We start from the raw sequence: 12,280 nt of genomic DNA on the forward strand, positions 1-12,280 counted from the left end.
CCTGAGGCCTGTCCCTGGTCGTCTGCCACTGGACAGAGCCCGGCTGAGTGGAGGGCTTGCTGTAGCCATTTCCTCCCTGTTTGTCCCCTTCCTGCACTTTAAAAATCTGCCAGCGCTGGCCTGCCGTGTGCCCCGTCTACCTTCTCCATTGGCAGTTCCTCTCTGCATCACCCACTGCCCATCTCACTCTTGAGCCATAAAGTAAGTTGGCCATAAAGTAAGTTTCCGGAAAATGAATCAGTTTTCCTTTGAGCTTTATTTTCCTCCTTTGGAGGAAAGTCTAAGCTGCAACACTTAGTTCATTGTCTTCTCCATTAGATACTGGAGAATATTGTGTAGTTACGTTTTGCTGATCAAGCATTTTCCTAAATCTATACTCTGGGCTCCCGGAGACTTCAGACTTTGTCCTCTTGACTGACATTCCAGTGTTTTTGGTGATAATATCAAATCCTGCATTGAGGGGATGCATTCTAACGAAAATTTTTATGAATATGGGGCAAATCTCTTAATTTCAAATATTCAATTAATACCAAGTAAAGTAGGGTCAAATTGACCAGTTCTACAGTTCTATCAATACGCGATTTATTTAAAATACACAGTATGCATGCTGAGAACTGCTAAAGTATGTCCACTTTTTTCACTACTAGATTTCTAGCATCCAACACAAGGAGGTTCTTAATATATTTGTAAAATTAATTAAATAAACTGATGTTCATGTCCTCAAAAGTCAAACAGACTTAAAGAAAGTTTGTTAGCGTAAATACAGGAAGTCATAGCCTTCCTGTGCACAACAAACTGTCATGCTCTCAATAAAAGAAAAAAAAAACGAAACATAAAAAAACAGCAAGGCCTCTTGTAGGCACAGACAAGCTTGTTCTAAAACTCACGTGGAAGGGCACAGGCCCCAGAGTAGCTAAAATGGTCTTGAAGAAGAAGAATAAAGTGGGAAGAATCACTCTACCCGACGTTTAGCCTTGCTATACAGCCCCAGAAGTCAGGGCAGTGGGTGTCGCAGAGGGACAGACACACGGATGAACAGGACAGAACAGAGACCCAGGAACAGACCCACACGAATCTGCCCAACTGATCTTTGATGGGAGCAAAGGCAATTCAACGGAGGAAGGAGAACCTTTAACAAGTGGTGTTGGAACAATGGGATGTCCGCAGAAAATGAACCTCGAGCTAAATCTCACACTTTGTGAAAATTAACTCAAATAACGGACTTAAATATACAACATAAAATTATAAAACTTTCAGGAAAAACATAGGAGAAAATCTTCAGAATCCAGGGCTAGGCAAAGAACGCTTGGACTTGAGCGAGCCCTAAAGCATGATTCGTAAAAGGAAACACTGGTAACTTGATCTCATGAATATTAAAAGCTTTTGCTCAGCAAAAGCCCATGAGATGAGGATAAAAAGACAAGCTACAGTGGAAGAAAACATGTGCAAGCCAGTTGGTCCTCGTTACTTGCAGATTCTGTACTCGTGAACTCACCTACCCATAGGTTTACCTGTAACCGCGAAACCAGTACTCGAGGTGCTCTCGCAGCCTTGGCGGACACGCTCAGAGCTTCAAAGCTCGACTCTCCCACTGCCCAGGCTCCCAGCCGAGGTGGAACGAGGCCTCACCCTGCCCTCTTGTCCCAGCGCTCGGACTGTAAACAAGTGGCCTTTTCACGGTCTATTTGGTGCTCTGTTGTTTGCGTTCTTGTGCTGCTTGTTGGTAATTTCACTCTTTAAAATGGCCGGCAGGCGCCCAGCTGGAGTGCTGTCTAGTGTTCCCGAGCTCGAGAAGGCTGGGACGTGTGCAGGGAGAAAACACGTGTGTGAGACGAGCTTCCTCCAGGCACGAGCCCTCCAGTCACCTATTGGTCGGTTGACAAAAATGTCGTGCCCAGAGGCTGGTGGGACCCTCGCTCGTTCTTGCCCGGGGGCAGTGGCACGGGACTTGCCAAGTCAGTGTCTGTGTGATTTCAGACAGAACCACCTCCAACAGCGAGAATCCACCACATCCGACAGAGGACTGAGGGTGAGGTGTACACTCCACAGTGAAACAAAACAATGCAATTAGAAAACGGACAAACGTCATGAGAGGCAGCGAATGAGCCGGGGGAATAGGTCAACACGTCAGCCACAGGGAGAGGCCGCTGCAGCCGTCAGAATGGCCGAGCTGAAAACAGCCAGTGAGGAGACAGAGAAACTGGGCCTCTCGGACTTTGATGGTGGGGTGTAAAATGGCGCAGCCGCTCTGGAAGTCTGCAGTTCCTATAAATTAAACAGGCAACCGCCACGTGGCCCAGCCACGGCTCGCCTGGCCACCAAGCCCAGAGAAATGACACTGCGTCCACACGAAACCTGGAGCAGCCTAATTTCTAATACCCCCAACTGGAGACAACCCAAGTGTCCTCGCCCAGGTGGCCGCCTTCACAGACTGTGACCCACACCACCGACTGCACCGAGCACTGAGGACAAGTCAACTCTTGACAGAGGCACCACCAGGCAGAACTCCAGGGACTCAGGCTGAGTGGAAAAGGTCAGCACCTCGAGGTCACTATCCGAAACCATTTACGTCACATTTTGGGATTGACAGAATTTCGGAATGGAGGGCAGATTGGTGGTGGCCAGGGGCTTGGGGTGGGTGACCGTGCGGTGGCTACAAAGGGCCAGCAGGGACCCTGCTGTTACCGCCCAAGTGGGCTCGTCTGCCTGCCGCAAGACATGCCAACAGGAGGCAAGGGGGTAGGGGAGAAAGGCCTTTATTACAGCTTGCTAGCAAGAGGGAAGATGGTCGCCTCGTGTCCAAAAGAACCATCTCCCAGAACAAAGACTACAGGCCAGTGGTACACGGGGCTGGTCTCTGGGTGGGGAGACATCTGGTCACAGTTCCCGTTAGTCCTTTGTTTTACTGCATATGCACCAGAGAATGGAACAACACCCTGTACCCTGATCTTTCAGTTGTCGTTGACGATGGCCATCAGCACAGACTCTCTGCCCGGGGTCATCACATTCCTAAGGAACTCGAAAGAACCAAGCTATCATCTTAAAGCAGCTGGGAGGGACCTCAAAATCTACAGAGCCTGTCTGGGCTAGTCAGTCAGAGGTCATTCAAAGTTACAATATGGTTTCTTTTCTACAATATGGCTTCCCTTATGTCAACCTTGTGTTGAGCAGTATCAATTCCCCCGTCCGTTATACACCCAGCATAATCACACGCTGGTGTAGGGAATAGGGCCATCGTGTTCATTCTGGCTACTTCCTGCTCAATCAGGGCAACGTGAGTTACCCTCTTCTTAAAATGGGCCAAGAGGTTTCTAAGAGGGAGTTGTCATGCTGTCAACCTGGAAGCCTTGGTGGTTGAGGTAGATATACATTTTATTCACAATTTAATGACTAAGCATAACAGTAGACCTATTAATACTAAAGTGAGGCCACCTTTTATTATACCCACATGGATGGATTTGGTCCCAGCTGGCATCGAAGAGAAAAGGTTAGTAAACCAGTCACCTAAGTCTGATAGGAAAGGGGATTGATGCTTTCTAGTTGTCTGTATCCAGGTTGCTTGCTTGTTCCCTTATTTCACTAACGCTGGTTTCTACCTGGAAAGAAGTATTGGTGTAGGTGCAGCAGGTGGGCTCCCAAAGTTAGGCCCATATTGCGTGAGCAAGTGACCAGGTATTTAATAAGATGTATTTCTAGAGAGACAAAAAGAGAACAATGTTAATGGTGGGAGCAAGTTATAAACCAACTTCTGAGCCCAGGTGGCAGCGAGTCACAGAGATCTCTAGCTGTCAGAGTCAAAGCATCTTTTGCAGTTTGAAGTGCCTCTGATGATGTCATCAGGTGTTCAGGTACCTTTCTGAGTGGCTTCCACAGCAGCAGACATGAACCTTCTCTTACGTTTACATCAAGTCCTCCAGGCTTCAGGAAAAGGGCAGGTTCTCAATGATTTCGAATGAAAATAATGGAAAAAATTGAAAATGTTAGTTTGCAGATTTGCAGCCAGATATTTGAGGAGACTAGAAGAAGTCACAATCCAGTCCAGTTTACAGATACAACAAAAACTTCAAAGACAATTAACAGAACTAGAATCTAATATCCATGAATTTGTACTACAGCTTCTACTGAAACATAATCTTTCTCTCTAAAATCATCCTCATTTTTTATAAAAGATAGCCAAAGTGAGATTAACTGGTTGGCAAAATAAGTCTAGTTTCGATAAAACTTGGTCCAATTATTTACCTAAGTGCAGCCTATGTAAGACTACATAGGCTCTTTTAAATCTGCTTTGCTGGAACTTTTTATAAGGAATCTCAGATTGAACTTTAAAGGCCTATCAAGGCCAGAAAAGCCAAGCCAAGGACTTGCCATCAGATTTTTTCCTGCAGTACCTACCGATTTAGGTGGACTCTTCTCTTCTCTTGAGGTTCCCCAAAATATTTGAAGGTTCCAGGTGCCTGCCAGATAAGTGACCTTTCTTACTTACCTGTAAGGTTGCTAGGAAACAAGGTACCAGGCCAATATTTCCAAGTGGCTTTAGTCCAGAAGGTCAAGCTTTATTCTTCAAAAGCTGTCTTGCCATATCTGAATCTGTATGGCTCTCTCAAATATGACATTCCAGTCAAAGCCTTGGTAATATAACCAGTGTTTCCAAACGTGTCTTGTTTTAAGGAGAACAGATTCTTATTGAACTTACGCAAATGACGATATTGCCATGAAAATAACCATACTCACTCACGAAGTGTTTCCAAATTCTGGAGGGATCAAGTAGGGAGAAAAAGATAAATGTTTCAATTCTGCTCACAAAGGTATAATTTTACCAAATTGCTATAAGTCATAGTTAGCATGAGAGAAAAGAGAAAAAGACTTCCTTAAATCTGAGGAAAAAAATTTTAAAAATCAACAATATCTCAATGAAAAGCCACAAATTACAATCATCCTCCGCTTCATTCAGTCCTGTGTAATCGATTCTTGACCTTAATCTTGTTAGCAGTTCATGAAGTCATCAGTTTCTCCATTAGAGTTCTGTAATTTCTTACCCAGTTCAGTTTTATGATCTGAAAATTTATCAGAAACCTGTACTCTAGAGTAAGCGCCAGAGTCCTGTCCATGAATTTCTCTGAAGAGGGAACATATTTTGCAAAAGCATCAGAGTAAAATAATAACTGTTTGTAAACAAAAGACTCAAAAATGGAAATTGAGAAAGGAATTTGGTTAATTTTGTGACATACAACACTTTTTAAAAGAATAACCAGAATTATGTCTGACAAGCAGGACAGATGAGAATTTTAGGAATGTTATACAATTTCAAAACAACTATATCAATAGCATTCACCCACATAATACCACCTAAGTAGGTATCTATTCAAAGTGACAACATAAACAGTCAAGAGCAGTTACAAGAGTCAAAAAATCTTAAGACCTCAGTCCTTCTGAACATAGGAAATTATTTTAGCAAAACATAGATTTTCTGTCTTTTAGGTAGACTCAGAGCAGGCCAAAAATTCAAGAAAATTATCCTTGAGAGAGAAAACCAAATTTTAACTTTTGCACCAGCTTATTTTTGACATTAAAACTCATTTACTCAATTGGATTTACTTCAATCTTAGTCAACTTGACCAGCATAAAACTCCTTTCTGAATTTCTGCTTCACAAACCTTCTATAACTTTCTTTTTACATTCAGAATTTGCCCCATGCTGTTTTTCTTCCCTTCTAGACTTTAGGATAAATTTATCTTTCTTAATCCAACAAACAAAAATATTTCCATTCTGTACACCTTCTTTACTGAAAACATACATTTTACTTTCCTTGAATGTTCACCTTATTAATTTCCAGTAGCTTTAATTACATATATTAATTAGAATTTTAACCCTTACAGACCCTAGTAAAAACTAAAAAGTTAAGCAATCATGAACTTTTATATCAACATTTTTGATATCAAACAGTTTTAATAATTTCTAGAAACACACCACTTCATAAGCATAATTTTTTAATGAAACGCAAGGCATGTTTACTAATAGACCCAAATACTTTTGTTTCTCTGCAATAAGAAGCCAAAAGTAGATAACTTAGCTATTGTTTTAAAATTACTGCTATGAATCAGGTAATGGAATATAAAGCTCCCTAGTTATGAATCCAAATTTTGCTTTAAGCCATTACACCAATATTTGTGGAGAAGACACTCAAGATGCTAGATTTTTGGCGAGGGTGCTCTTATGGCCGCTTTTCCTTTTTCCCTTTTTTTCCTTCAGTCCTGGGAATTAACTACATCACAAAGGCACAGAGAAACCACTCAAGTTTCCTCCCAGATGGAGTTTTTGGGGCATAAACCACCCAGTTGACAGCATTTTCCAACTAGTTAAAATGTACCCAGGGGGTGAGTCTCCGGGGATGCTTGGGGCATTCCCCATGGCTGTAAAGCTGGCGTCTGACTGACAGCGGCCAGAGAAAGGGCGCAGAGCCCGAGTGCAGATGCCAATCGCTTTAAGATTTGGTGAAGGCCCTGAGACTCAGCCCAGGCACTTAGTCCCTGAGCCAGCACAAGGTGAGCCAGGGAGGCAGGAGGCAAAGGCCTGGAGCTGGTGGGGGCTGGGGCTCCCTGTGGCCAGGGTGAAGAGCTAAGTACAGAAGGTCCAGGTGGTGCTCAGGTCCAGCCTGAACTTAACCTCCACTTGGTGACAACAGAGGAGGTGACAAACAGACAAAGAAGGGAAAAGAGGGGATCAGGCCTCACCCTCACAGCCTCTTCCCAAGAATTATTAAGATAAGGGTCACACAACAGTTCTCATGCTGGGGCACACAGCCCCAGCGGGACAGTTTACAGAATAAGTCACAGGTCTCCTATCCTCATAACTGACTCGGTAGGCGCCTAAAATACTCAACAGGTTAACGGCCAAGAGAGGGCACTCCACAGGGTCGCCGGGGTGATGAGGCCTGGAAACCAGAGTTGGGGCTCCCAGGGGTGGACCTTTGACTCTTTAAAGATTTCTTTCTTGGTTCAAAAGCTCAAAAGGAGCCCAAAAATGGCCACTGTAACTTTAAATTATCCCGGGTTATATTGCCAGCTGTTTACAACTATCTCCAGTTTTTAGGGGGCTTTTCCCAGGTTGCCACAACAAGCAAGGTAATTTCTAAAGGGAGTTTGTTACGACTCAGTCCCCAAGCAGCCAATTTTAAGCTACTTGTCGACAGACACAGACACAGAAAACCCAGTGTTCTGCCACAAGCTCAGCTGGGCTAGGGCAGCAGGGTATTGTGTCGAGAGACTGAAGAAACAGCATAGAGACTGCAAATGAGACATATAGGTTTATTGGGCCCTACTTACGGGAGAGTGTCCAGTGGCGGACAGCTGGACGGCAGTATGCGCACGCCCGCAACCACCCCCTAAGAGAAGCTTGCTTAACTAGGCAGAGGAGCAAAGGCTGCATGCTTGCCAAAGGGCTGTCCTTGGTACCACCAGTGTTCCCAGGAACAGGAGCTCACAGGGAGGGGCTCTGTGTCCCTCTAAGATGCGATGTTCTTCATGTAGGATAAGGAGGATTCAGGCTGGCCCGGACCAGATCGTCACAAATCTGGGCTGCCTGGCCAGAAGGGAGCCAGAAGGACACAGGGTTGCAATGGGCCTAGGAGTTTCCACTGAGCAAGCAAAGCACAGGCCCTACAACCAGATACCAGTGAACTAGTTCCCAGATTTAGGGTATAAAGTCCTACAACTGTTCCCTCTCTGAGTGTGCGCCCAGACAGTCCTGTTGGACACCAGATGGCCCTGACGCAAGCAGAAGGACCCCAGATGGACGGGAAGGGAGCTCACGAGCGTCCTCAAGGCAACTTACCCATTCCAGATTGAGCCTGTTGACTCACCAGACCTAGCCGTTTCTCTCCCTACCACAATCAGCGTTAGGAGGCAGCCGGCATTGGCCCAGGAACGTGCAACGGGCAGTTCCTCCGCACAAAGAGCCTCAGTGACTGCTAGGGACTTACCCAACAGGTTGCCTGACCGAGGTCGACTGGCCACAAGCAGCACTTAAGGGTCCCTTTATGGTCGCCAAATTGGTACCGCCTAAGGGGGAGGTCATCTGCCCACTGCAAGACATGCCAATAGTCAGGAGGCAAGGGGGTAGGAGAGAAAGGCCTTTATTACAGCTTGCTAGCAAGAGGGAAGATGGTCGCCTCATGTCCAAAAGAACCTTCTCCCAGAACAAAGACTACAGGCCAGCGATATACGGGGCTGGTCTCTGGAGGGGCAGACATCTGGTCACAGTTCCCGTTAGTCCTTTGTTTTACTGGATATGCACCAGAGAATGGAGCAATGCCTATACCCTGATCTTTCAGTTGTCATTGATGATAGCCATCAGCATAGACTCTCTGCCCGGGGTCATCACATTCCTAAGGAACTCGAAAGAAGAAAGCTATCATCTTAAAGCAGCTGGGAGGGGCCACAGAATCTACAGAGCCTGTCTGGGCTAGTTTGAGGTCATTTAAAGTTACAGTACGGTTTCTTTTCTACAATGGCTTCCCTCATGTCAACCTTGTGTCGAGCGGTATCTACAGGATGCGATGTTCTGTATGTGGACTAGAGCGAGGCACGCCACCTCCCCTTGTGATAGACAGCACAGCACTCGCGGACCACAGAGGAGCGCAAAGAACCGCGGGTCTGAGTGAGGGCAGCGGGCGGGCAGGTCAACGCCCCTGTGTGCTGCGGCTCAGTTCTGCCAGAAGTGACCTGGGGGTGGGGGACCTCCGCGCATCATTTCCTACACGGCGGTGGTCTCGGCAGAACCTCCTTCGAACAGTCCCGACGGCGCAGCACATGGGGCCGCCCGCGCGCAGGAGAGGCGCGCGCTGGGGCCAGGCCGTGTCCGCGCTCCCGGTCCCCGCGCTCCCCACGCCCGCAGCCCCCGCTGTGCCCGGGACCCCAGGCCGCCCGCCCGCCCCGGGCCCAGGGCTCGCCGTCGCCCCGCTCCCCCGGGATCGTGCCTGCCGCGCAGACCCCGCGGGCGGAGGGGCCGGTGGTGCCCGCTCGTGCGCGCCAGCTGTCTCAGCGGCCCGGCCGCAAGCGCACTGGCCTCGGCTGTTTGCAGAGCTTTCCAGACGGCGTCGGGCTCAGGGCCTCGCCCCCACGGTGCCCTCCGCCTGGACACGCCCGTCCTGCAGGTCCCCGACCCCGTGCCGCACGGCCCCGAGCCCCGCGCCCTGCTCTCTGCCCGCACCGGTCCGGCCCCGCGGGCGCCGTGCTCCCGCGTGTGGTTGGCCGCGCTCAGTCAGCACGGAAGGAAGGGCGAGCAGAGACAGACAGAGCCCAGCCCTCTGGCCTCACAGCAGGGTCTGCGCCCTGACTTCCCGCACCAACGGCTCATTTCCAGCGCCTCCGACATCAAGCCTATTCAGAAACAATGCTTCTCCCGCAAACACCTGAGCCAAGGAACCGACATCGCTGGGAAAGAAACTGAGGACACAGACACTGAGCGGACCAGGTACCCAGACCACAGAGAGGACAGGGGCCCCAGAGCTGACCCGGACATGCTCCCTCAGACCACAGAGAGGACAGAGCCCCCAGGGCTGACCCGCACATGCTCCCTCAGACCACAGAGAGGACAGGGGCCGGGAGGGAGAAGGTGGGCGGGCGTCCTTCAGTTCACCCGCAGGCTGCGGGTCAGAGTCCTATTTACTGCAATCTGGACCTAGTCCGTTTGCTCAGAGGCGCTCTCCCCGTAACAACCCGCAGCACCCAGGCCGCAATGACAAGCTTCCTGTGTCCCTCCACCCAGCACGCGACCTGACAGAGGCCGGCACTGTGGGCAGACACACGGCCTGCGGAGGCTCAGCGAGGGGCCGAGAGAGAAATGTGGGCACCTGTGCCAGACCGACACACAGCTTCAGAGAAGCTTGGGTGCCTCTGGGGTGGTTGGGGCAGGAGAGAGCTGCCCAGGGAGGGATGTTCCAGACTCCCCCAGGTCTGGGTGGCACAGTGGTATGCTTGCTTTCTCAGGATCCATCAAACAGCCGAAATTGTGCATTTCACTGTATGCACAATTTTACTGTATGTTAATTTTACCTTCAAGGGAGAAAAATAACCGTAAATGACGTTGAGGAAGGCGTTAGGGGTGAGGGGGCTGAGGCCTGCCACTGGCTGGGAAATGCGTCAATAGATAAGAAGGGCAGAGGGGGCCTAGAGGATGGGGGCCGGGGCATTGATACCCAAAGGGGCGAGGCCAGCAGCAGCTCATCACAATCAAGCACGTCCGTGGGTGTTTACTGCACAGCTCTCACTTCCTGTGACGTGCTTTTCCAACATCAAATGGAGAAAGCACCTCTACACAAGGACCATAACTGGGGGGGGGGCACCCCCAGCAGGGCCAGTGACCCCAGACCCTGGTGCTCACTGCCCGCTGGCCACCACTCAGATACACTTGGGAGTCAGGGCACAAGCTCCTGGTACAGCCCTCTTCAAATGGGGTCTCTCCCCTACTCTGTCTCAGCTTTCCAACTCACATCTTCCTCAAACCCACTGATAAATACTCCTCGCACCAGTGCCAGGTAAAGAACACATCACGGTGGCGACGTTAGGGGGTAAGTGTCCCCGTTCCTGCCCAGGTGGACAAGGCCCCTGAAATGCAAGCATACAGTCAAGAGGAAATCGTCCCACAGGACTTATCTGGTAGACGCGCATCAAAGCACTGTTCAGAGAGCAGAGCACAGGGAGGGCACCCCACGTCCACGGAGGTGACGGAACTGAGCGACATGCAGACACTGGACGCCGCCAAACATGCACGTGACGACAGGGAGCGTGCTCACGATGCGGGGAACAGGCAAGACACGGCACTGTGAACTACTGAACACGTGTGCCCCCGCTACACGGAGAAAGAAGGCACAGGCAGACCGATGAACACCCGACAGCTGTCTATCTTCGAACCAGCACTCCTGGAAGATCCAGTGACCCACAGCGCTGCGGCCAGGCTGGGGAGGGAGGGACGCAGCTGTCCAACGCAGCATGGAGCCTCGGACCCCTTCCGCCCCATCCTTTCTTTCATTTCTGTTAATTATTTCCCTCGGTTTACTTTCTTTGAGCCTATTCTGTTGTTATTTTGCGAATGTCTCCAGTCGAAAGCACAGCTGATCAATTTCCAGTCTTTTTTAATAATATGACTAATGGTATAGTTACCCCTAATAAATGTACACCCACAACCATATTTTGTTGTATTTTCATTGTCATTCATTTCTAAGTAGCTGAAAATTTGTAATTTTCTCTTGACGCATGAGGCATCTACAACGAGCTCCTTAACTCGAGTGTGTGAAGGGTTTCAGTTGCCTTTCTGCCATTGCTGTCTTTTTTAACAGAATTGTGGTCAAAGGATATGGTCCCTATGAAACTGATACCTTGAAAGTTGTGGAAACTTCAGGGCTGAGAACCAGGTTAATTTTCACGCATATTCCATGTGCTTTTGATCGGAATGTCATTCTCCAGTCGTGAGTGCAATGGCTCACGGATGCTTTAGATCAAGCTTCTCAATTCTGTTATCATCTTGTCTTTGTTGACTTCTCTTGACTTGATTTACCAATTAATGATGACAGAGGATGTATCTGTGGTTTTTTTTCTCTGACATCAAATATGTGATGTCTTTTCCAATATCACCCAACTCTCCAATTCTGACACCAACCAGGTGTCTGACAATTCAACTCAGTTCTGACAGTGAGTTCCTGGAGTCGGCACAGACCCCATAGGTTTGAGGGCTCAGCCCACAAGACTGCCCCCACTTCAGATGCCAGTCACAATGGGGTGCCCAGGCCACTAGCACTCATGTCACTTGGCTATAAATTTGGGGTTCCCAGAACCCCCTACTCTGATTTGATAATGGGTTAGAAGAACTCAGAGCTCAGCAGACACTTGGGTTTACTGGTTTATCATAAAGGATGCGAGTCACGACCACCCAAATGGGAGAGATGCACAGGTGAGCATGGGGTGTGGTGCGTGCAGCCCCGTGGTTGCTCCGGGCAATGCCCCAGCACCTCCAGGGCTCCAACCTGGAAGCTCATCAACTTCCTGGCCCAGGAGCGTCTGTGCAGCGGGACCTCCAGCCCCGCTCTCCCTGGAGATTGTTATTTCAAAGAAATAATTGTTACCGAAACCCAAGTGAGTTCTCTCCTGGCGAGTTAAATCAGACTACACCAGAAGTAGTTGTCTCACAAAGGAAGGTCTATTTGCGGCAAGTAGGAGACCGTGAGGAATCACTCCAGGGTCATAGTGCCCCGGGGAAGCAGGGACATTTGGGATGGGGAATGAAT

General features: G+C 48.9%; 1 long non-coding RNA gene across 1 annotated transcript; it reads right to left on the reverse strand.

Annotated features, from left to right (window-relative positions):
- Positions 1-3,411: 3,411 nt before the first annotated feature.
- Positions 3,412-4,827, reverse strand: LOC139075377 (uncharacterized). Its single transcript, XR_011525751.1, has 2 exons — positions 3,853-4,827; positions 3,412-3,692 (listed from the first exon to the last, which is right to left on the reverse strand). It is a non-coding gene; the product is annotated as an uncharacterized lncRNA (long non-coding RNA).
- Positions 4,828-12,280: the final 7,453 nt, after the last annotated feature.

The sequence above is a fragment of the Equus przewalskii genome, chromosome 13 (genome assembly GCF_037783145.1).
Source record: "Equus przewalskii isolate Varuska chromosome 13, EquPr2, whole genome shotgun sequence".
In the NCBI taxonomy this organism is placed as follows: Eukaryota; Metazoa; Chordata; class Mammalia; order Perissodactyla; family Equidae; genus Equus; species Equus przewalskii.